Source organism: Bombina bombina, chromosome 3 (genome assembly GCF_027579735.1).
Source record: "Bombina bombina isolate aBomBom1 chromosome 3, aBomBom1.pri, whole genome shotgun sequence".
Lineage (NCBI taxonomy): Eukaryota > Metazoa > Chordata > Amphibia > Anura > Bombinatoridae > Bombina > Bombina bombina.
The window spans coordinates 1,049,287,554-1,049,312,032 of NC_069501.1; positions in this window are offsets into that span (position 1 = coordinate 1,049,287,554).

The following is a 24,479-nucleotide window of genomic DNA, read 5'->3' on the forward strand; positions in this document are numbered from 1 at the left end:
GTAAAATACAAAGCTCTGTAAAGAAATTATGTAACATAAATTATCTTAAGTTTAAAAGCTTGTTTATCTTAGCTCCTCAACTAAGGCCATTTATGAACATTTCTTAGAGCCTGAAGATCAAAGATTCTCCTACTTGGAGAGAAATTGTAGTGCAGACTTTACAGGGGCTAATCTCTCTGAAAAATCAAAGAATTAGGGCAGGACTCTACAGCACTTCAAGATGTTTCCCATTGATGGGCCAGATTACAAGTGGCATGCTAATTAACGCCTCCGCTTGAGCATTAAATGAGCTAGAAGTAAGCTTTTTGCGCTCATTGGGTTTGTGCTTGTATTATGAGTTGAAAGTAAACTGTTTTCACTCGAGCACTAACCTGACAAGCACAAAAAGTTGAAGTTAGAATATCACGTGCTTATTCACGTATTCCCCTGTAGAAGATAAGAGAGGATAAAAAGTGATTTGTCTTTATGGAATGTTGCTCTCAAAGTTTTGGATTACTCACTGATGCATCTGTTGGCACTTGGCGAGCCTCGACCCATCCTTGCTCTTGAAGGCATTTTTTGGAGGCTCCTTATATACTATGATTACATGATTGCTTGACCAGTTTCACGTCACCTTCTTATTTCAACTTGTCACATCGCTATTAGTCCTAAATTGGCCCTGTCCCAACTTTTTTGGTGCGTGTTGCAGTCATCAGACTTGAAATGAGTGTATATTTTAAAAAATACATTAAATTCACAAAGTAAAACATAAAAGAATGTGTTAATAATGTGTTTTCAATATAGTACAGGGTGAATTGAATTTTCAAATGACTTTTTTTTAGTTTTTTTGCATTTTAGACACTGTCCCAACTTTTTTGGAATTGGGGTTGTAAATACATAAATACATATGTACACATATGTCTTTAAACATGTATATGTATGTATCTCTATGTTAAAGCCCTTTGCCTTTTTTTTCTAACACCTGAGATCTCATTCTAGCGTAAATCGCTATTGCACTCAAGTGTTGCGCTCCATTCTGGCCCTATGTATGTGAAGGAGAGACAAGCCCAGTACAATATAGCACTTCATGATATGACAGTTCTGCTGCATTTATACTTTGTGCTTTGTATTTTATATTACTTCACATTTCAGATTGTGTCCTTTCAGTTTTATTAAATGTAAGCTTTGCACTTTCTATTTTATATTTTAAGACATTCACCAGCCCTAGCTGCTGCGGCCCACTCCTAGAAATGTGGTGTCCTGGTAGGCCAATCACGGCCTTATATACATGTATACACATGTATAAATACACACATACAAATATTTAGACATATATACATCTATACTTTGTAGCCCTTTTCAGTCAAACTCCTTGCCATATACCATATTAATTTTAACACTTTTAAAACCTTATTTTCAATATTATATATATATATATATATATATATATATATATGTGTTTTTTAAAAAGTTTAATATCTGAGTGTAATACTTTATTTTAATATGTTTTACGTGTTTAGTGAAACATTTTTTTAACCCTTAGACTTTATTTCAGGTCTGACCTTGTGCTAATTCTTCTAGTACTCTTTGGGCTTTCGCTCGAGTGCAACCCATAACTTTCAACTTGTAATATCAGCAATATTTAGAGAGGTTGTGAAATCTATTGAAAGTATATGGAGCGCTAAAGCGATTTCGGTCTTGATAAATCTTCTGTTTTACCATGGATTTGTAATATAATTTAGCGTGGTAATTTTAGTGCGGTCTAGCAATATTGATATCATGGCCCTCACTATTTTTAGTACTACACTTTTAAACTGAACCTCTATTAGATGTTTAACTATTGAGGATTTTAGAGTATATAAGGATATTAGGTCTTCTTTCTATAAAGTAATGCACACCAACATATTTGAACTGTATATCTATTTCTTCTGCTGAGAAAAATTAGGGACAGATATACATTAGGCAATAAAATAGAGTGTGTGCAAAAAAGGCTGTGTGTAAACTTGTTAAATAATCTTATGTTCCACACAGCTTATTTGGATAGACTCTCCTATATCCTGTTTCATACCTATCCCTTACTGTTCTCAGCAGGAGATAAAAGGCAAATTTAAGTTTAAACATGGCGGTGCTCAATTACTTTATAGAGACTCAGTGCAATTTATAAAACAATTATCAGAGCTAAATTATAGGAAAGGGGGCCAAAATAAATAATAAAATGATATTGTAGCTATACATGTCTACTCCAGTAGCAAATCCAGATCGGCTCCTTCAAATAAGGCAAGAAGTGTCAGGAGTTTGAGCATTAAAAACAACTGAAGCAAAGAATATTTTTAGACACAGCTGGTACATTAATTGCAAATATAGAATGACCATTTACTCTGTCATCTTGGTAATTTTCCAGTGTCCTTTGCATCATGACAGAAAGAGACAGGACGTTACAAGATACAAACAACATGAAGGTTTCGTAATATATGTCTTAAATGCTAAATAAGACATTTTACTTGAGGTTAACAAATATAAAAGTTAAAATATTACTCGGATGACTGAATGTCGCAACTAGATGCAACATAAAAAAATTATCAACTTAAAAAAAAGTATCAATCTGAAATGCCAAAGAAGCAAATAAGACAACACAAGTAGTGGTTACTGTGATACATGAACTTTTAGTAAGTTATAATAGCTATGAACATAGGCAAATAAAAAAAAAATCTGAGCATATGAATATCTACTGGACAAAAGCTGCCTGATCATCACATTCACTGAGACCCCTGGGGGTCAAGGAGTGTAATTTGTAGATTCAAAACATCTCCCTACGTCTTAGTAACAATTGTGAATTAGGAGCAGACCTGTGTGAGCAACCCTATGTGAGTGGATGCAGTGTTTTGGTACACTGTGTTTCAAAAACGTATCTATAATATTGCGTATATGTTCACTCCAACGCCTTTTTATTTTACGACAAGTGCGTCCAATATACTGCATTCCACACAAACACTGTATTAAATAAATTCTGAAACTGGATTCACAAGTCAAATGACTTTAGATTTGGTATTGGACCCCTGTAATATTAGATTTGAAATTCTTTGTACCACTAGTAACATATTTACACGTTACATCTTGGTTTATTACAAATAAAAAAACATGTTTGGGTTTAAAGTTATTCAATTTTTTTTGTCTATTTCTACTAATGTAGTTTTTACTAATGTTAAATTTGTCCTTCACAAATTTACTAGGTGCCAGATTATTTTTGAGGGTTGTTTCTCTTCCAAACACATTTTTGGAATTTGATCCTATATGGTCTTTCAAAAATGGATCATTACATAATATTGACCAGTGTCTAGATATAATCTTTTTGATTTTACGATAATGGCTGATATAACCTGTGATAAATAATGGTGTCTTAAAAATCTTCAAATCTTTTGCATGATGGGTAAATAAATAACTATGTTGAATCAAATCAATTCAATTTTCCTTTTCAAGGAATCTACTTTGGAGGATACTAGATTGGACATCATAGTGTTCCAATGAAGTGCAATTTCTACGGATTCATTTAAGAAAACTATTACAATCTACCTTTTTGAATAAAGTTTTTAAAGAAATAGAACCTTGATTGGATATAGTCAATTATAAATCTAAAAATTAAATTGTAGTCTTCAATTTGTAGTATATAATTTGATTAAAACTGCTTGAACTGAGCAAATCAAATTACTAATAAATAAAGGAAATAGGAAGGGTTATGACATGAGATAGTTATAACATCACCGGGCCACAAATTAGACCATAGATATAATTACCTGTCCATATTATACTGCTTGGTATAAATACAAATGATTTAAATTGTCCCCTTGAATTAGGGTTATAAAAATATCTTCTGACTAAGCTGTGAGTTCATAGGCACACAGGAAATTTTTAAAAGTACAGGTTGTGATGAGAGCAGGAAGTGATGTCACTAGCTGGGGGCGGGGCTTAGGTCCGGTACTCTGTGTCGTAGTTAGTTACTGAAATCAACCTGACTAGATGTATGTTTCCATGCTCTGTAATAAAATAGAGTTGTACCATCATTGCTGTGTCCTGCATATGTCCTGCATCTCATGACATGGTGTAAGAAGTTCTTGTCTGCGCTTCTGTTCCTGATCGATTACGATGTCAAAGTTTACCCCACCTGAGCCTTTTGACTTCTCTCAGCCTGCAGCTTGGCCCACATGGCGTCAGCGGTTTCAGCGCTTCAGGATTGATTCCAAACTGAACAAGGAGAGTGGTGAAGTACAAGTTAATTCTCTTTTATACTCTATGGGGAAAGATGTGGAGCCAGTGTTCAATGCTTTTACTTTCCAAGAAGGGGAAGAATTTAACTTTGATATAGTTATGGATAAACTCAGTGCCCACTTTGTGCCCAAAAGAAATGTGATTCATGAGAGAGCTTGTTTTCACAAACGTAATCAGCGTGTGGGAGAATCTGTGGAGTCATTTGTGCGCAGCCTGTATGAACTAGCTGAATTCTGTGAGTTTGGTGTTGCTAAAGAAGAGCAAATCAGAGACAGAATAGTTATTGGAATTGTAGATGCTGAAGTCTCACTGAAGCTACAGTTAGAGCCATGATTTCACATTAGATGGGGCTATTAGGATGGCCCGCCAGAGTGAATTGGTGAAAAAGTAAAGTGCTGATCTGAGGTCTGAGAGTATGGTGGATGAAGTGCAACAGTCCAGGAAAACTGCTAGTGAAAGGCACAGTGTGAGAGGTAGATCTAAAATAATGGATAGACCTAGAAGTGGATGGGCGCAGCATGCCCGATGCACACGGTGCTACCGTGCCCATGATCAGAGTGTTATATGCCCGGCCAGAGATAAAAGATGCAGAAAATGTAACAGAATGGGCCATTTTGAAGTGGTGTGTAAAACTGAATATATTAAAGAGATGCAGGTGGACAGTGACCAGCAGGGTCAGGATGTGTCTTTTGTGGGGTCTGTTGTGGAACGGCCAAGCTCAGAGGAAGATTGGAAGGTTACTTTTACTGTAATGGGAGCCAAAGTTGATTTTAAGATTGACACAGGAGCAGATATCACTGTAATGTCTCTCGCTGCATTTATGAAACTGCCTTGACAACCCCAGCTGGCGAAGGTTACTACAAATGTCCATAGTCCTGGTGGCCGCATTGATTGTGCGGGGAAATTTCTTGCCAGCTGTGAGTACAAGCAAAGGAAATTCACCATGTGGGTGCATGTGATTCGAGGTCAGTGTGTTAGCAATTTATTGAGCAGAAAAGCAGCCTGTGACTTGGGCCTAGTGGCCAGAGTGAATGAGATCTCTGAAGATATGTTTGGTGAATTGGGCCTACTGAATTGCAAGCCAGTCCGTATAGCACTTAAAAGTGACGCAGTCCCATACAGTATTTCTACTCCCCGTAGAATTCCGTTCCCGCTCATGCCTCAAGTGGAGAAGGAGCTTATGCGCATGAAGTCTATGGGGGTTATTGAAGAGGTTTTTGAAGATTGAAGCAACTGACTGGTGTGCCCCCATTGTTCCTGTTGCAAAGAAAAATGGAAAGGTGCGCATCTGTGTGGACCTGAAAAGGTTGAATGAGGCAGTGAAGAGAGAGAGATTTGTGCTGCCGACATTAGAAGACATAGCTCCAAAGTTGGCTGGGGCGAAGTTCTTTTCCACATTGGATGCTTCTAGCGGCTTCTGGCTTCTAGCGGCTTCCCCCTAGATCCAAAGTGCCGCAAACTGACTACCTTTATTACACCGGTAGGTCGGTTTTGCTTCTGCAGACTCCCCTTCGGGATATCCTCTGCTCCAGAAAATTTTCAAAGGGAAATGAGTTCTCTCCTAAGAGACCACGTGGGCACTGCAGTCGTCATGGACGACTTTCTAGTGTATGGGTCTACAGTGGAGGAGCATGATCAGCGTTTAAGTTGTGTGCTGCAGGCTATCAAAGAGTCTGGGCTGAAGTTAAATAAAGAAAAATGCCATTTTAGGAAAACTGAATTATGTTACTTTGGGCATATCATCAATGGAAATGGCATTAAACCAGACCCCGAGAAAATTTGTGCTATTGAACAGATGAAAAGTCCTTCTGATGTACATGAGCTGAGACAAATATTGGGCCTTGTAAATTATGTGGGCAAGTTTCTTCCAGATTTATCTACAGTTCTACACCCTATCACAGAGTTGCTAAAGAAAGATGTTGCCTGGGTCTGGGGACCTTCACAAGAAAAATCTTTTATGCAGGCCAAGTCCCTGCTGGGGTTCTACGACCCTTCCAAAAAGACTGTGGTTAGTGCTGATGCAAGCAGTTATGGGTTGGGGGCTGCTCTTCTGCAGTTAAATGAAAATAAACTACAGCCCATCGCCTACTGTTCCCGCACACTGACGGCTGCTGAGTCAAAATACGCTCAAATTGAGAAAGAGTGCCTGGCTGCAGTTTGGGCCTGTGAGCGCTTTCAGCGTTATCTAGTGGGTTTATAGAAATTTAGTCTGGAGACTGACCATAAACCGCTAGTCTCTCTAATCAACTCTTATGATATCGACAAAACACCCTTAAGATGCCAGAGACTTTTAATGAGACTACTCAGGTTCAATGTTCAGGCAGTGCATGTGCCGGGGAAAAAACTGGTTGTGGCAGATACACTATCCAGGCTCCCGCTGGCTTCTGCTGAAGAATCCTCAACCAAATCCGATGTGAAAGTGTATGTTGATTCGTTTCTGGCCTCAAAGTCCATTTCTTCAAGGAAACTGGAAGAAATAAAGAAAGAGACATATTTGGACACAGATCTGCAACAGGTTATTAAGTGCATAAAAGAAGGCTGGCCCGAGAGCCGGGCAGCCTGGATGTCTTTAAGTTCTTACCAGTCAGAGAGGTCGCAGCTCACGGAGCTGGAGCGGTTGGTGCTGTTCCAAGACCGTATCGTTATTCCTGTCAGCATGAGGAAGGAGATGTTAAACAGGATTCACGATGGCCACTTAGGCATTAAAAAGTGCAGAGAAAGGGCAGCTACAGCTGTGTGGTGGCCTGGGATCAACTCCGACATTGCAAATCACGTGTCTCAATGTGCCTTTTGGCGGGGAACGCCGTCCTACTCAGAGAAGCGAGCACTTGATTTCTACTCCGCTGCCTGCAGGGCCATGGCAGAAAATAGCTGCTGATTTGTGTGAACTGCACAGGAAAAAGTTCCTTGTTGTGATCGACTACTATTCCAGGTATTTGGAAATTGCACCTTTGAATGATATCACAAGTCAAGCCGTTATCATTCGTCTGAAGAGCTTGTTCGTCCGGTGGGGCATTCCAATGGAGCTGGTGAGTGATAATGGCATGCAGTTCGCTTCTACAGAGTTCAGTGCTTTCAGCAGGGAATATGACTTTGTACATTCCACGTCAAGTCCACATTACCCGCAGGCCAACGGAATGGCTGAAAGGGCAGTTCAAACAACAAAGTTCATTTTAAAGCAATCTGAGCCGTACCTAGCCCTCTTGTCCTATAGGGCGACACCCATTCAAGCCACCGGGTATAGCCCGGCACAGCTGATGCTAGGACACCAGATTCGCACCACTTTACCCTCAGTGGGTGTCTTCAAGCCGACTGGCTCTGTTCCTCAGGACAAAGTCCTTAGGAGGTATGAAGAGGCCAAAAAGGGCTATAATTTCTTCTACGACAGGAGACATTCTGTCAGGCCCTTACAGGAACTAAATGCGGGGCAAAGTGTCAGAATTAAACTGGATGATGAGAAGAAATGGAAGATGCCTGCTACGGTAATTAGACGCTCTCCAGAACCAAGGTCTTATGTAGTCCTTACTGATGGAGGGACGGTTACACGCCATAACCGAAAACATCTTCAGCCTGTACCTGAGAGTTTGGAATTGGATGCCTCAGTACCACCGCCGGTGGGATCCCCTGTTCTAAAAGGGGTGCCTTCCCCTCACAGTGGGGATATGTCTTTGCCTCCAGCAGACTCTTATTCACCTTCTTCTGTATCAGAGGATAGTTCATGCAAAGTTACATCAAGCGGAAGAGTGGTGAAACTTCCGGCCTGATATCGGGACTGACTTTAGCTAGAACAGTGACCTGAAGTATGGGCAGAATAATCCCATGGTCACTGTGGACTAGGGTAGTCTACCCCGATGTCCAAGTCAGGATGTAATTAATGTTGTTTATTTTTCTGTAACCAATTTGCTATATACTGTTCAAAAATGTTGTTGTATGCTCTTTGTATACCCTGTTATTTGTTATATTTAAATGTATGCTTTGCCCTTTGAAAAGGGGGAAGATGTGATGAGAGCAGGAAGTGATGTCACTAGTTTGGGGGCGGGGCTTATGTCCGGTACTCTGTGTCGTAGTTAGTTAGTGAAATCAACCTGACTAGATGTATGTTTCCATGCTCTGTAATAAAATAGAGTTGTACCATCATTGCTGTGTCCTGCATATGTCCTGCATCTCATGACACAGGTTCATTCACTTTAATATATTAAATGATAATGAATTTATGAATAAATAATTTTTTAGGCTATTATTCCACTGCTAATTTTCACCAGGCTGCTTTTTGGAATTGCAAGATGCCTTTGAATAATAATTGTTTTGTCAGGGCTATCTAGGCTGTCCAATAACAGTCCAGAACTCATTTTGTTCTGTTCAATCCTTGCTTTATGACATAGATGGAGCTGCTGCTGGAGCAGGAAGAAAAGTGTAAGAGTTGTACAATTAACAGACAATCACATTATGTGTATCAGTGTGAATTTGTTTGTCAGTGTCAGTGTGTTGATGTCGTTATGTCAGTATGTAAATTTGTCATGCGAACGTACCATTATGTATGCGCATGAGTATGTGTGTGTTTGGTTGGTCCAGCATGTGTATGTGTGCTTGTGTGTCTGTTTTAGCACATGAGTATACTAGTGTGAACATGTATCTCTCTGAACTTGTCATTTTCTATTACTTTCAGAAAGGGAGCACTCATGACTCACTCCCTTTGATACTGGCAGCAAGGGGCTGATCACTGTTCTCTGTGTGTTCCTGGCATAATGGGTTTAATCACTGCATGTTACTGGCAAATCACACAAAGGCCACCCCATATACAGAGAGAAATAATAAAATGGGTGTATAGCTTCTTTATTAATATACAAATCAAACTGCATTATCTAGCTGCTTATGTAGCTTTGGGGTTTGTTTCAGTGCAGACTCAATCATACTCACTTGTAATAAATAAAAACAATGGCACTACTCTTGTATTCTTTAAAGGAAAAATATAACAGGATTTATTTAGCATATAACCTCAATTTACATATGCTCTAAATCATGTTTTAGTGGTGCTGTGTATAAAGGTAAAGGGACATTATTTTCATATCCCAGCATGAAAGCTGGACATGATATCATTACAAGCACTCTTGTCCTTCATATTTGAAGGTGTGTTAACGTGAATCTTAAATTAAAAATCCAATTTTTATTTAATATTTTTAAATGGGTAAAACCAAATTAAAATCAATTGCAGCAAATATCTGTGTGAATCTGCTCAATGATGTGAGCCTGCTAAACTATGACCTAATTCTGGGTAGAGTCTACAATTAAGTTATGAATTATGAAACTAGGAAACATAATATGTAGATATAGCTCAATATAATTCAGGTGATTGAATATGTAGGTAGGTATAACCTGGGGGAAAGCTACAATTGGGAAATATAACTACAAATAGTCCATTGGTGTCCTAATGCGCTCTACAATTATGATCTTCAGATATCCCAATTTATTGTTCTATAATCATGAAGGGTTGTTAGCCCTTACATTTAGACTTAGAGGTCTAGGGTGATCTTTTCTCTTTAAAGGGACAGTCAAGTAAAAAAACTTTCATGATTCAGATAGGACATGTAATTTTAAACAACTTAATTTTAAATTTTCCAATTTAAATTTATCACCAATTTTTCTTTGTTCTCTTCGTATTCTTAGTTGAAAGCTAAACCTAGGAAGTTCATATGCTAATTTCTTAGACCTTGAAGGCCGCCTCTAATCTAAATGCATTTTGACAGTTTTTCACCACTAGAGGGTGTTAGTTCGTGTGTTTCATATAGATAACAATGAGCTCAAGCATGTGAATTTACAGAGGAGTGAGCACTGATTAGATAAAATGTAAGTCTGTCAAAAATAAGGGATGATCTATCTTTTAAAACAGAAAATATTCTGGTGCTGACCGTCCCTTTAAATAGTTGCCCCAAGCAGCACAAGATAATGCATATGTTATATAGGTTGATCTCAGTCTATTAAAGATACCTTGAGCAGTTATTAGGTAAAACCTATAGATAGGCTCAAAATTAATGATATTACTCCTCATATTATAGTGGTATGTCGACTCCCACTATGTCACCTTCTGTATCAATTGTGGATGCACTTTTCCAATGCTTTATTTACTATAGTTTTATCGATAGTTTATATTATGGGGCATATATATCAAGTTCCGTATGGAGCTTGATGCCCCATGTTTCCGGCGAGTCTAAAGACCGCTGCTCCATAACCTGTCTGCCTGCTCTGAGGCGGCGGACAGAAATCGACAGAAATCAACCGGATTGAATATGATCGGGTTGATTGACACCCCCTGCTAGCGGTCGATTGGCTGCAAATCTGCAGGGGGCGGTATTGCACCAGAAGTTCACAAGAACTGCTGGTGCAAAGATAAATGCCAAGAGCGTATGCTGTCTGCATTTATCGATGTGCAGCAGACATGATCCGCTATATCGGATCATGTCCGCTCGCACTATCATAAATATACCCCTATGTGTGTGAGAACATTCTGTTGAGATTTATATCATAGAGCAGTACTCTCCCTTTAAAGAATATACATTCCCATAGACAGCAGAATTTAGCCACTAAAATGATCTGACTATAGTGTTCAGTATTCAACAATTCTTATTGTACTTTATTTCTGAGTTGAACACCAGGTAAGTTAATCATAAGTTAGTCGATGCCCCTTCATAGTCTAAACATATCTTCTTATTATTCTATAGTATAGACACTTTCCGATAAGGCAGTTATAAGAGCTTTGCATCTGTATTTTAAATTCATTATATTCCTAATATATAGTCTAGACCAGGGGTCGCCAACCTTTCGGACCTCAGGGACCACTAAACTCACAATTTTGAATCCCATGGACCACTAACATAATTTTTTTTTTAAATGTACAAACTTTTATAATGTATGTATGTATATATATATATATATATATATATATATATATTTATTTATTTATATACACACACATATACTGTACACAACTAGTATAACCATAGCTAAGTATGCATTATGTATATATTTGCACATTTTTAAGACATTTTTTTTGGAATTAACTAACTGTATGACAGAACTTTGAGAATACTTCCAAATGACAGATGAAGGGTGAGTGCCAGATTTTGAGCTGGAAACAGAGAGGCAGAAAGTGGGAAAATAAGAATTATGTTTAAAAGGACCACAAGACTTCCAAGTTACCTCCCCAATTAGGAATTATTCAAAACTACTTATGAACGTGGACAGACATTGAAGTCATACATTAAGTTTATATTAGAAAACTCTCAATATGGATGTGAGCTAACCACGGCTGATGTTACTGGCAATTACTATAACACTGGTGGGATTTGGCTGATCTGCTGGATGGCAATTACTGGAATTCAGGTGGAATGGCTTGTGCGCAGGAAAATTATTAGAATGTAAAATAATTAATATTTAAAATAAAATAAAAAAAGAAGATGGAGGGGAGGAAGACAAACAGTAATGTAAGTCCATCTGAAGGAATCAGGAAAACTACTACAAGGAGAAAGATAAATGGATGAAAATAAATCAAATATAAGAGAGAAATAGTTTTTTTAAGATTTTCTTTTTTATATACTTTAATTCCACTATTTCAAGCCAAGACTATACCAATCTCTGCTGTCTTTAGAATGGAAGCATCTTTCTCTGAGCAGCGCACTGGGCGTAAGGAGTTAAAAATACAATCTAGCTACGCAAGTTGTGCAGTACTATGCGACGTGCGTGGGGAGATTGTAATTTAACTCCTCCTCCATCGGTTTTCACTTATGTCCAGCCAGGCACTGTAGGGAGTTGTGGCACGACTGGGGTGACAGCATCAGAGGATATTAATCCCTGCTTGATGGTGTCAAGGACCACCAACATCTTCTCGTGGACCACTGGTTGGCGACCACTGGTCTAGACAGTATACAGTTGATAATCTAATGTTGTCTTTTAATGATTGAAATATAATATGTGCAACAATTGCAGAAAAGTTTATTTTGAATGTTAACCCTTATAAATTAGACCATAAGGTTGATTCATAGAGCTATCCTGCCGCTTTAAATAATTAAATACCATGATCAGCACAATTTGGCTGTCAGTACTTTGCAACTTAGTTACAAACGCGTTCTATTCCTGACGTAATGTCTTGTTAGTTAACAAATCAAAATAGTCTCATTGTATATTGCAAAAAAATTGTAACAGTTGCTAAAAGCTACCCTTTTGTAACAGTTGTGTGTTTATCAAAACTGTAGCTTTTAGTTAGCTGCTTGCAATTACTATGAGTTATAGAAGGAATTCTCTTTATCAGATGATTTCTATATTTTATCCAGCTACTATTTTGAGGATCTAATAATAATAAAGAAAAAGTAGTTAATTCTGCTATGTATCTCACAGAAATATTCCCTTGGAGGACTGCTGCTATTATGTCAGCGTAATTCCTTTCCCTTTCAAGATTCCCCCGGTTTGCACATAAAACCAACTCTGTTCATTACTGGTATAACCATGCAAACAGATATTGCTTGCATAAAAGAACAGGGCACACATCTACCCTTATTTAAAGTGAAAGTCAATTTGAAGATCCTATGGCCCCTATTTATCAAGGTCTGGCGGACCTGATCTGACAGTGCGGATCAGGTCCGCCAGTACTCGATCAGGTTTTTTTCCGGCGATGTCTGTACGCCTGCTCAGAGCAGGCGGACAGGTTATGGAGCAGCGGTCTTTGTTACCGCTGCTTCATAACTGCTGTTTCTGGCGAGTCTGCAGGCTCGCCAGAAACACGGGGCATCAAGCTCCATACGGAGCTTGATAAATATGCCCCTATGTATTCACCTAGTAGCAAACTATCTAGTCGCTAACTCTTTTTAAAATATTTGTGACTAGTTTCTAAATATCTATGTTTTATATATCCTACCGTTTGCGATGTTCCTCCACCCCCTGCTCGTTTCCTGCTTTTGGTGTGTTACACGAAAGAGCGGTCCCACCCGCTCTATACATAGTGTTCCCTGCTCGCTCTTGTGAACAAAATTTCTAGCGCAATGTGGATGCAGTGATGTAATTAGATGGGTTTCCCTGTTCATTTAACTGCACATGCGGGTATCATGAACGCGCTTCCTACACACAAAGTAAATTCAATGATTTGAACATGGGGGCATTGATAGAATGGTTTTAGACGCAACTGGGGGACAAATCAAATAGTTATTTCAGCATTTGTCATCACACACCCCTTTCTTTTTTAAGGAACGGGGATTGTTTTGCGGCTTCAAAGGTACATAACTAGGCAAAGGAAGCAGCTTTAAAAAAAATGATGAATTAAAGTTAACATATTTTTACATGTATTTTCATGTCAGACATAGTGATTATGTATAGTTTACTTTCACTTTAACCCCTCCTTATATTTCGCCATACACTAGCTTTTTTTTAAAAGTGGAGGCGCTGCCACTTCTGCAGCTTTTTATTTCATGTCCTTGTCAAACCACACCTCCTCTTTTGACATCACCATTGTTCTAATCCAATCCAAATCGCTGCCATCCTGACTTCTGTTCAATTCTTATTTATGGCTTTTCATGTTTAATTGTATCAGGTACTTATTCGATTACTTATTTCTGGTGACTTTATGAGGAAAATATAACTTTCATGGTTGAGCATAATCGTATCTAGTTTGTATCTGATGATCCTAAAATTGTTGAGCTAGCTGCCAGCAACAGAACACCAGAGCTTTTATTGAGGTTGCGGCCTCCCACCGACCCCCCTAGCAGAGTAACCTTGGGTCTATGCCGTATCACAACACCAAGGGTGAGTTGCAATACTTGATGATTTGAGCTGTATGTTGTATTTGTAATTAATTCACTGGACCGGAGAATTCCTAACTACTTGGGGTGCCACATATGGAGGTCCTCTTCAATTGGATTTGCTCCAACACTGTGCAGAGGATCGGAACCCCACAGAAGCATTACAGTTTATGCCTAACCTGTCCATATTCCTTGCTTAACACCTTGTCTTACCAAACTGTACAGATACCTACCCTGAAAGCCCAGGAGACCCAAAAAGAGGGGTGAATGTTTTTCTTGACACATCTCGGCTGTTGGCGGTGAGGAACCTCCCTTAATGGTTTGTTTTATGGCCCTGCCTAACACAGCATTGCAGCTGTCCCTAGCCTAGGTGGGACCGGCTGGCCCACTTACACACAATGAGGGCCCTGGAGCATGTCTAATTGACAGAGACTTTCTGATGGAAATACTCTCTGAGACTCGATTTTCAAGTTACTTCAGAGGTAATGGAGATTTCAATGGGTCAAAGAGTCTTGGCATGAAGCTCCTATATACCACATATGTGGGCTCTCCCAAAGAGGTATATGTCAGGACTGCTATGGGTAATCAGAGTAGGCATTGGATGAAGCGTATCACTATGTTACAGCTTAATTATAGAGTACATGGTTACTCCTCCTGTATATCTTGATTTGTACCTTATTGTTTCTTACTATGTTTAATCCTTAATAGACAATTACCGTATACTACCAAGCTCATCTCAGCTAGTTCATATGATGTTTCTCTATTATTGCTTTCCCATCTGGCCTACTTAACACCTAGGTACACACAGCCTCAACAATATGTTGTAGATCTACTGGCTCCACAGAGATTCTACATATACACTCCTTTGCTTTTCTGTGTAAAATGTCAGTGTGTAGAATATTACATCTACTAGCGTCTAGGTATTGCTAAGTGCTGATCTCATAGTTAGGTGTACCATCAATTAGTCAACATATTTACTCCTTTATTCATGTTTGCAAATAATAGCGAGACGGCACTCTTCAAATGATGATCCCTTAGCAAGGTCTCAGGGCTTTACATCTCATGTATCTTAATAGCAGACCTACAGTATATGAGACTCTCAGATTGTTTCTAGCTATAATGTTCTGCCCTATTGCCTTTACATCGGGCCATAGTATCAATATAAACCTATTGGGTATCTTGAGTATTTAGCCCAGTCTTAAGGTAATATCTATAAACCCCTTAATAACCTGGCTGGCTCATATAGTTCCTTTTTCTTATATCTGTGCTACTAAGGTTTTGCTTTTTGTTCTTTCGTTTCTTGAGTTATAATGTCCCACGTGCTGGTTGTTTAGGCTACTATGTTTATATTACTTATTTTACTATACAAAAAAAGACATGCTGATAGTCTGGTGATACTATGTTGGTAACATATGTTAGTGTATTCTTATTGAAATTCTTAGAAAGGTTATAGAGAGATATTTTTTAGCTATCTCTATCACTCTGATTATCATTTTGTATAGAGTCTTGATAAGAACTCTTGCTATTTCTAGTTCATCAGTTAATCTCTTGACCCATAGTTAATACATCTGTCTAGTATTATATACGAGGGTTAATATAGAGTTTTTATAAGAACCTTCATTATTTCTACCCCATTAGTTAGTCTTCTGACCCACAATTGATATATGTGTCTAGTATTCTATAGGAAGGTTATTATAGAGTCTTGATAAGAACCTGTATTATTCTTAGCACATTGGTTAGTTTTTTTGATCAATAGTCGATGCATAAATAATAAAAAAATGAGTTGCTGCATGCTGTCCTTATTTTCCTTTTTGTATAGACCATTATATGTTGAGACATTCTAATTTACTGACATATCTTTTTGTTCTGTAACATTCATTTATTTTATTTTCAGAGCAGAATGCTGTATCTGAGATCTATGTCACTCTTCTTTTTTATTTATTTATTTTTTTATTTATATTTTTTTATTTTTTTATATGTTACCTTTTATACTTTGAGATAGCTATGCATATTAGGGTGTGTCAATTCAGAAAAACCTACTATATTGATTTTCTGTACCTATTCACTGAATACCTCAATACAAATTTAAAAGGAAAAAAATAAAATACCAAAGAAGATATCTTATCAAAAATAGTAGGCCTAGATCTGGAGTTTGGCGGTAGCCGTGAAAACCAGCGTTAGAGGCTCCTAACGCTGGTTTTAGGCTACCGCCGGTATTTGGAGTCACTCAAAATAGGGTCTAACGCTCACTTTCCAGCCGCGACTTTCCATACCGCAGATCCCCTTACGTAAATTGCGTATCCTATCTTTTCAATGGGATTTTTATAACTCCGGTATTTAGAGTCGTTTCTGAAGTGAGCGTTAGAAATCTAACGACAAAACTCCAGCCGCAGGAAAAAAGTCAGTAGTTAAGAGCTTTCTGGGCTAACGCCGGTTTATAAAGCTCTTAACTACTGTGCTCTAAAGTACACTAACACCCATAAACTACCTATGTACCCCTAAACCGAGGTCCCCCCACATCGCCGACACTCGGAAAAAATTTTTTAACCCCTAATCTGCCGACCGCCACCTACGTTATACTTATGTACCCCTAATCTGCTGCCTCTAACACCGCCGACCCCTGTATTATATTTATTAACCCCTAATCTGCCCCCCTCAACGTCGCCTCCACCTGCCTACACTTATTAACCCCTAATCTGCCGACTGGACCTGAGCGCTACTATAATAAAGTTATTAACCCCTAATCTGCCTCACTAACCCTATCATAAATAGTATTAAGCCCTAATCTGCCCTCCCTAACATCGCCGACACCTAACTTCAATTATTAACCCCTAATCTGCTGACCGAATCTCGCCGCTATTCTAATAAATGTATTAACCCCTAAAGCTAAGTCTAACCCTAATACTAACACCCCCCTAAGTTAAATATAATTTAAATCTAACGAAATTAATTAACTCTTATTAAATAAATTATTCCTATTTAAAGCTAAATACTTACCTGTAAAATAAATCCTAATATAGCTACAATATAAATTATAATTATATTATAGCTATTTTAGGATTTATATTAATTTTACAGGTAACTTTGTATTTATTTTAACCAGGTACAATAGCTATTAAATAGTTAAGAACTATTTAATAGCTAAAATAGTTAAAATAATTACAAATTTACCTGTAAAAGAAATCCTAACCTAAGTTACAAATAAACCTAACACTAGACTATCAATAAATTAATTAAATAAACTACCTACAATTACCTACAATTAACCTAACACTACACTATCAATAAATTAATTAAATACAATTGCTACAAATAAATACAATTAAATAAACTAGCTAAAGTACAAAAAATAAAAAAGAACTAAGTTACAAAAAATAAAAAAATATTTACAAACATAAGAAAAATATTACAACAATTTTAAACTAATTACACCTACTCTAAGCCCCCTAATAAAATAACAAAGCCCCCCAAAATAAAAAAATGCCCTACCCTATTCTAAATTACTAAAGTTCAAAGCTCTTTTACCTTACCAGCCCTGAACAGGGCCCTTTGCGGGGCATGCCCCAAGAAATACAGCTCTTTTGCCTGTAAAAAAAAACATACAATACCCAAGCCCCCCAACATTACAACCCACCACCCACATACCCCTAATCTAACCCAAACCCCCCTTAAATAAACCTAACACTAAGCCCCTGAAGATCATCCTACCTTGTCTTCACCATACCAGGTTCACCGATCGGTCCAGAAGAGCTCCTCCGATGTCCTGATCCAAGCCCAAGCGGGGGGCTTAAGAGGTCCATGATCCGGCTGAAGTCTTCATCCAAGCGGGGCAGAAGAGGTCTTCCATCCGATTGAAGTCTTCATCCAAGCGGCATCCATCCGGAGCGAAGCGGCAGCATCCTGAAGACCTCCACCGCGGAACATCCATCCTGGCCGACGACTGAACGACGAATGACGGTTCCTTTAAATGACGTCATCCAAGATGGCGTCCCTCGAATTCCGATTGGCTGATAGGATTCTATCAGCCAATCGGAATTAAGGTAGGAATATTCTGATTGGCTGATGGAATCAGCCAATCAGAATCAAGTTCAATCCGATTGGCTGATCCGATCAGCCAATCAGATTGAGCTTGCATTCTATTGGCTGATCGGAACAGCCAATAGAATGCGAATCAGAATCAGCCAATCAGAATATTCCTACCTTAATTCCGATTGGCTGATAGAATCCTATCAGCCAATCGGAATTCGAGGGACGCCATCTTGGATGACGTCATTTAAAGGAACCGTCATTCGTCGTTCAGTCGTCGGCCAGGATGGATGTTCCGCGGTGGAGGTCTTCAGGATGCTGCCGCTTCGCTCCGGATGGATGCCGCTTGGATGAAGACTTCAATCGGATGGAAGACCTCTTCTGCCCCGCTTGGATGAAGACTTCAGCCGGATCATGGACCTCTTCAGCCCCCCGCTTGGGCTTGGATCAGGACATCGGAGGAGCTCTTCTGGACCGATCGGTGAACCTGGTATGGTGAAGACAAGGTAGGATGATCTTCAGGGGCTTAGTGTTAGGTTTATTTAAGGGGGTTTGGGTTAGATTAGGGGTATGTGGGTGGTGGGTTGTAATGTTGGGGGGCTTGGGTATTGTATGTTTTTTTTTACAGGCAAAAGAGCTGTATTTCTTGGGGCATGCCCCGCAAAGGGCCCTGTTCAGGGCTGGTAAGGTAAAAGAGCTTTGAACTTTAGTAATTTAGAATAGGGTAGGGCATTTTTTTTATTTTGGGGGGCTTTGTTATTTTATTAGGGGGCTTAGAGTAGGTGTAATTAGTTTAAAATTGTTGTAATATTTTTCTTATGTTTGTAAATATTTTTTTATTTTTTGTAACTTAGTTCTTTTTTATTTTTTGTACTTTAGCTAGTTTATTTAATTGTATTTATTTGTAGCAATTGTATTTAATTAATTTATTGATAGTGTAGTGTTAGGTTAATTGTAGGTAATTGTAGGTAGTTTATTTAATTAATTTATTGATAGTCTAGTGTTAGGTTTATTTGTAACTTAGGTTAGGATTTCTTTTACAGGTAAATTTGTAATTATTTTAACTATTTTAGCTATTAAATAGTTCTTAACTATTTAATAGCTATTGTACCTGGTTAAAATAAATACAAAGTTACCTGTAAAATAAATATAAATCCTAAAATAGCTATAATATAATTATAATTTATATTGTAGCTATATTAGGATTTATTTTACAGGTAAGTATTTAGCTTTAAATAGGAATAATTTATTTAATAAGAGTTAATTAATTTCGTTAGATTTAAATTATATTTAACTTAGGGGGGTGTTAGTGTTAGGGTTAGACTTAGCTTTAGGGGTTAATACATTTATTAGAATAGCGGTGAGCTCCAGTCGGCAGATTAGGGGTTAATGTTTGAAGTTAGGTGTCGGCGATGTTAGGGAGGGCAGATTAGGGGTTAATACTATTTATGATAGGGTTAGTGAGGCGGATTAGGGGTTAATAACTTTATTATAGTAGCGCTCAGGTCCGCTCGGCAGATTAGGGGTTAATAAGTGTAGGCAGGTGGAGGCGACGTTGTGGGGGGCAGATTAGGGGTTAATAAATATAATATAGGGGTCGGCGATGTTAGGGCAGCAGATTAGGGGTACATAGGGATAATGTAAGTAGCGGCGGTTTACGGAGCGGCAGATTAGGGGTTAATAATAATATGCAGGGGTCAGCGATAGCGGGGGCGGCAGATTAGGGGTTAATAAGTGTAAGGTTAGGGGTGTTTAGACTCGGGGTACATGTTAGAGTGTTAAGTGCAGACGTAGGAAGGGTTACCGCATAGCAAACAATGGGGCTGCGTTAGGAGCTGAACGCAGCTTTTTTGCAGGTGTTTGGTTTTTTTTCAGCTCAAACAGCCCCATTGTTTCCTATGGGGGAATCGTGCACGAGCACGTTTTTGAGGCTGGCCGCGTCCGTAAGCAACTCTGGTATCAAGAGTTGAAGCTGCGTTAAAAATGCTCTACGCTCCTTTTTTGGAGCCTAACGCAGCCTTTATGTGGACTCTCAATACCAGAGTTATTTTTATGGTGCGGCCAGAAAAAAGCCGGCGTTAGTTTTTCGGGTCGTTACCGACAAAACTCCAAATCTAGGCCGTAGTATTTTGTTATTAAGCATACTTAACAGCAGCTATTTATTTGAAGGAAAATAAATGTTTTAGCAGAATAAACAGCGCTATGTTCAGCAGATAAATTCACATACAAAAAATTATGTTTCTTTAAAAAATCTTTTAATTTTTCTAAAATCTTAACACAAAGGGGCCTATTTATCAAACCGTCAACCGCAAATACGCTGGAATTCCGCAGCGTAATTGTGGAGAGCTTGATTCGCCTTATTTATCAAAGGCTACAGACCGGCAAAAGTAGAATTTTGTGACGTAACATACGATCAGTCCAACACAGAACGATGCTTACGTCACTACAGATGTTCCGAATGCAAATTCGGCACTATCTGACTACTTTTGCTAGTTATCAAAAATCTACCAGATACGCTCGCCACTATTTCGGCCCAGCATACCTGGAATCAATGGGAGTCTGCAAGCAGCGAAAGCTTATGCTCGCTGCTGCCCGATATCCCATTGATTCCTATGTTATAATAAAAGTAACGTTTATACCTTACACCCTAACATATACCCCAAGTCTAAACACCCCTAATCTGCTGCCCCCTACACCGCCGCCACCTACATTATACTTATTAACCCCTAATCTGCCGCCCGACACCGCCGCCAGCTAAATAAAAGTTATTAACCCCTAATCTGCTGCTCCCTACACCGCCGACACCTACATAAAGTTATTAATCCCTATGCCGCCGCTCCTGGAGCCCACCGCAACTAAATAAAGTTATTACCCCGTAAACCCCTGGCCTCCCACATCATTACCCCTTACTAAACCTATTAACCCCTAAACCGCAAGTCCCCCCGCATCGCCATAAACTAAATTAAACTATTAACCCCTAAACCTAACAACCCGCTAACCTTACATTAAATATTAACTTATCCCTATCTTATAATAAATTTAAACTTAACTTTAGATTTAAATTAAACTATATTAAACTATTAATTAATCTACCCTAACTGTTATACTAAAATTATATTAAACTATATTAAACTAATTAATTTAATCTACCATAACTATTATAATAAAATTACATTAAACTATATTAAACTAATTAATTTAATCTACCCTAACTGTTATACTAAAATTACATTAAACTACAAATTAAATTAACTATATTATATATTTAAACACCTAACCCTACTCAAATAATTTAAATCTACACTAAAAAATTACAAAAAAACACTAACGCCTAGATTTAGAGTTCTGCGGCCAAAGGGGTGCGTTAGCTACGCATGTTTTTTTCCCCCCCGCACCTTTTAAATACCGCTGGTATTTAGAGTTCACAGAAGGGCTGCGTTAGGCTCCAAAAAGGGAGTGTACAGGCATATTTACCGCCACTGCAACTCTCAATGCCAGCGGTGCTTACGGACGTGGCCAGCTTCAAAAACGTGCTCGTGCACGATTCCCCCATAGGAAACAATGGGGCCGTTTGAGCGGAAAAAAAAACTAACACCTGCAAAAAAGCAGCGTTCAGCTCCTAACGCAGCCCCGTTGTTTCCTATGGAGAAACACTTCCTAAGTCTGCACCTAACACCCTAACATGAACCCGAGTCTAAACACCCCTAACCTTACACTTATTAACCCCTAATCTGCCACCACCGCTATGGCTGACCCCTGCATTTTATTATTAACCCCTAATCTGCCGCTCCGTACACCGCCGCAACCTACATTATAGCTATGTACCCCTAATCTGCTGCCCCTAACATCGCCAACCCCTATATTATATTTATTAACCCCTAATCTGCCGTCCCCAACGTCGCCGCTACCTACCTACACTTATTAACCCCTTATCTGCCGACCGGACCTCGCCGCCACTATAATAAATGTATTAACCCCTAAACCGCCTCACTCCCGCCTCAAAAAGCCCTATAATAAATAGTATTAACCCCTAATCTGCCCTCCCTAACATCGCCGACACCTAACTTAAAGTATTAACCCCTAATCTGCCGACCGGACCTCGCCGCTACTCTAATAAATGTATTAGCCCCTAAAGCTAAGTCTAACCCTAATACTAACACCCCCCTAAGTTAAATATAATTTTTATCTAACGAAATAAAATAAATCTTATTAAACAAATTATTCCTATTTAAAGCTAAATACTTACCTGCAAAATAAACCCTAATATAGCTACAATATAAATAATAATTATATTGTAGCTATTTTAGGATTAATATTTATTTTACAGGCAACTTTGTATTTATTTTAGCCAGGTACAAAAGCTATTAAATAGTTAATAACTATTTAATAGCTACCTAGTTAAAATAAATACAAAATTACCTGTAAAATAAATTCTAACCTAAGTTACAATTAAACCTAACACTACACTATCAATAAATTAATTAAATAAATTACCTACAATTATCTACAATTAAACCTAACACTACACTATCAATAAATTAATTACATACAAATACCTACAAATAAATACAAGTTACAAAAAATAAAAAAATAATTTACAAACATTATAAAAATATTACAACAATTTTAAGCTAATTACACCTACTCTAAGCCCCCTAATAAAATAACAAAGCCCCCCAAAATAAAAAAAATGCCCTACCCTATTCTAAAATAAAAATTGAAAAGCTCTTTTACCTTACCAGCCCTTAAAAGGGCTTTTTGTGGGGCATGCCCCAAAGAATTCTGCTCTTTTGCCTGTAAAAAAAAAACATACAATACCCCCCCAACATTACAACCCACCACCCACATACCCCTAATCTAACCCAAACCCCCCTTAAATAAACCTAACACTAAGCCCCTGAAGATCTTCCTACCTTATCTTCACCATGCCGGGTATCACCGATCCGTCCAGAAGAGGGTCCGAAGTCTTCCTCCTATCCGGGCGATGTCTTCATCCAAGCGGGGGCTGAAGAGGTCCATCATCCGGCTGAAGTCTTCATCCAAGCGGGGGCTGAAGAGGTCCATCATCCGGCTGAAGTTTTCTATCAAGCGGCATCTTCAATCTTCTTTCTTCCGGCTCCATCTTCATCCCGCCAACGCAGAACATCCATCCTGGCCGACGACTTCCCGACGAATGAAGGTTCCTTTAAGGGACGTTGTCAGAACTCACTATACCACCTTATGTTAAGTGTCATACAATTACCAATACCACCTTTACCTTTTAGTTCCTCCTAGCCTATTTAAGCTTTCTCCTGACGCCAGCCAGGTGCTTAGTAATTGAGTTTTATCCCTAGGTAACTCTGCTACAAACTGAGCTCCTGCTTATTTCAAGCTACCTTATTGGAAAATAGTTTAAAACTTATTTCAAGGGAAACTGACACCCTGCTACGGTGTTCTGTTTTCACTACTTTGGTTACGGTATTCATTTCAGTTACATCTCCACTTATATTATCAAGCCAGGATTATACTTCAAACATCTGAGTGCTTTTGCAACATTACCGGAAGATTTGTGAGTTTTATTCTCCCGAGGACTTCAGTCCTGTGACGTCAGACGCCAACCGCAACCGGTTTTCAGTAAGCTGTCACTCACCGCCTATCAACTGTTGTCTCAAGTGCCGCTCGAGTTCTCTGCTCTCAGCCGATTCAACAGGTAACCTGCGACTAACTCACTACAGCTATCAGAGTTGTGTAACATCTAATTGTGACTTTAAATCTCTGGCGCACACCTCACTAATTTGGGCACAGAGGAACTGCTACATTAATTGTATTGTGATACATATGAACTGATACTTTTCCACAAATCATCAGAAAGAATTACTTTGTAAATTTGTTTCTTATTGGACACTTAACATATTAAGTTACTCCTTTATTTTTCCCTAAGTCTCCACATAGACTTAAAGTTTATTAATTCACTCTGAGCCCCATTATGGTTAACATCGTCATATGTTAATTAAGTGCTGAGTGAAACATTATATCTGATCCGCATCTGTAGATCCACAGCAATAGTTGAAAAATCTTTAACCTACTGAGCCTTGACAGAATTACTAAGCCTGAATAATGGATCCAGCGGATCTGCCGCAAATTGTTTACAATCTTACACAAAAGGTAGATCAACTAGGACAGGCCATGAGTGCCTTACAAGTGGAGAATGAAACTTTGAGAAAGGTTATCAGAGACACTGTGAAGGTTGCAACACCACCTCCGGTGAGCCAACCTGAACCTCAGATAGCATCTCCTGATTTCTTTTCAGGCGACAGACGCCTATATCGTCAATTTAAGAATGCATGCATGTTGCTTTTCACACTCAAACCTAAAACTTACCCTAGTGATCACCTGAAAGTTTTGACAATGATATCTTTTTTACGTGGTGAACCCAGGATCTGGGCAGAC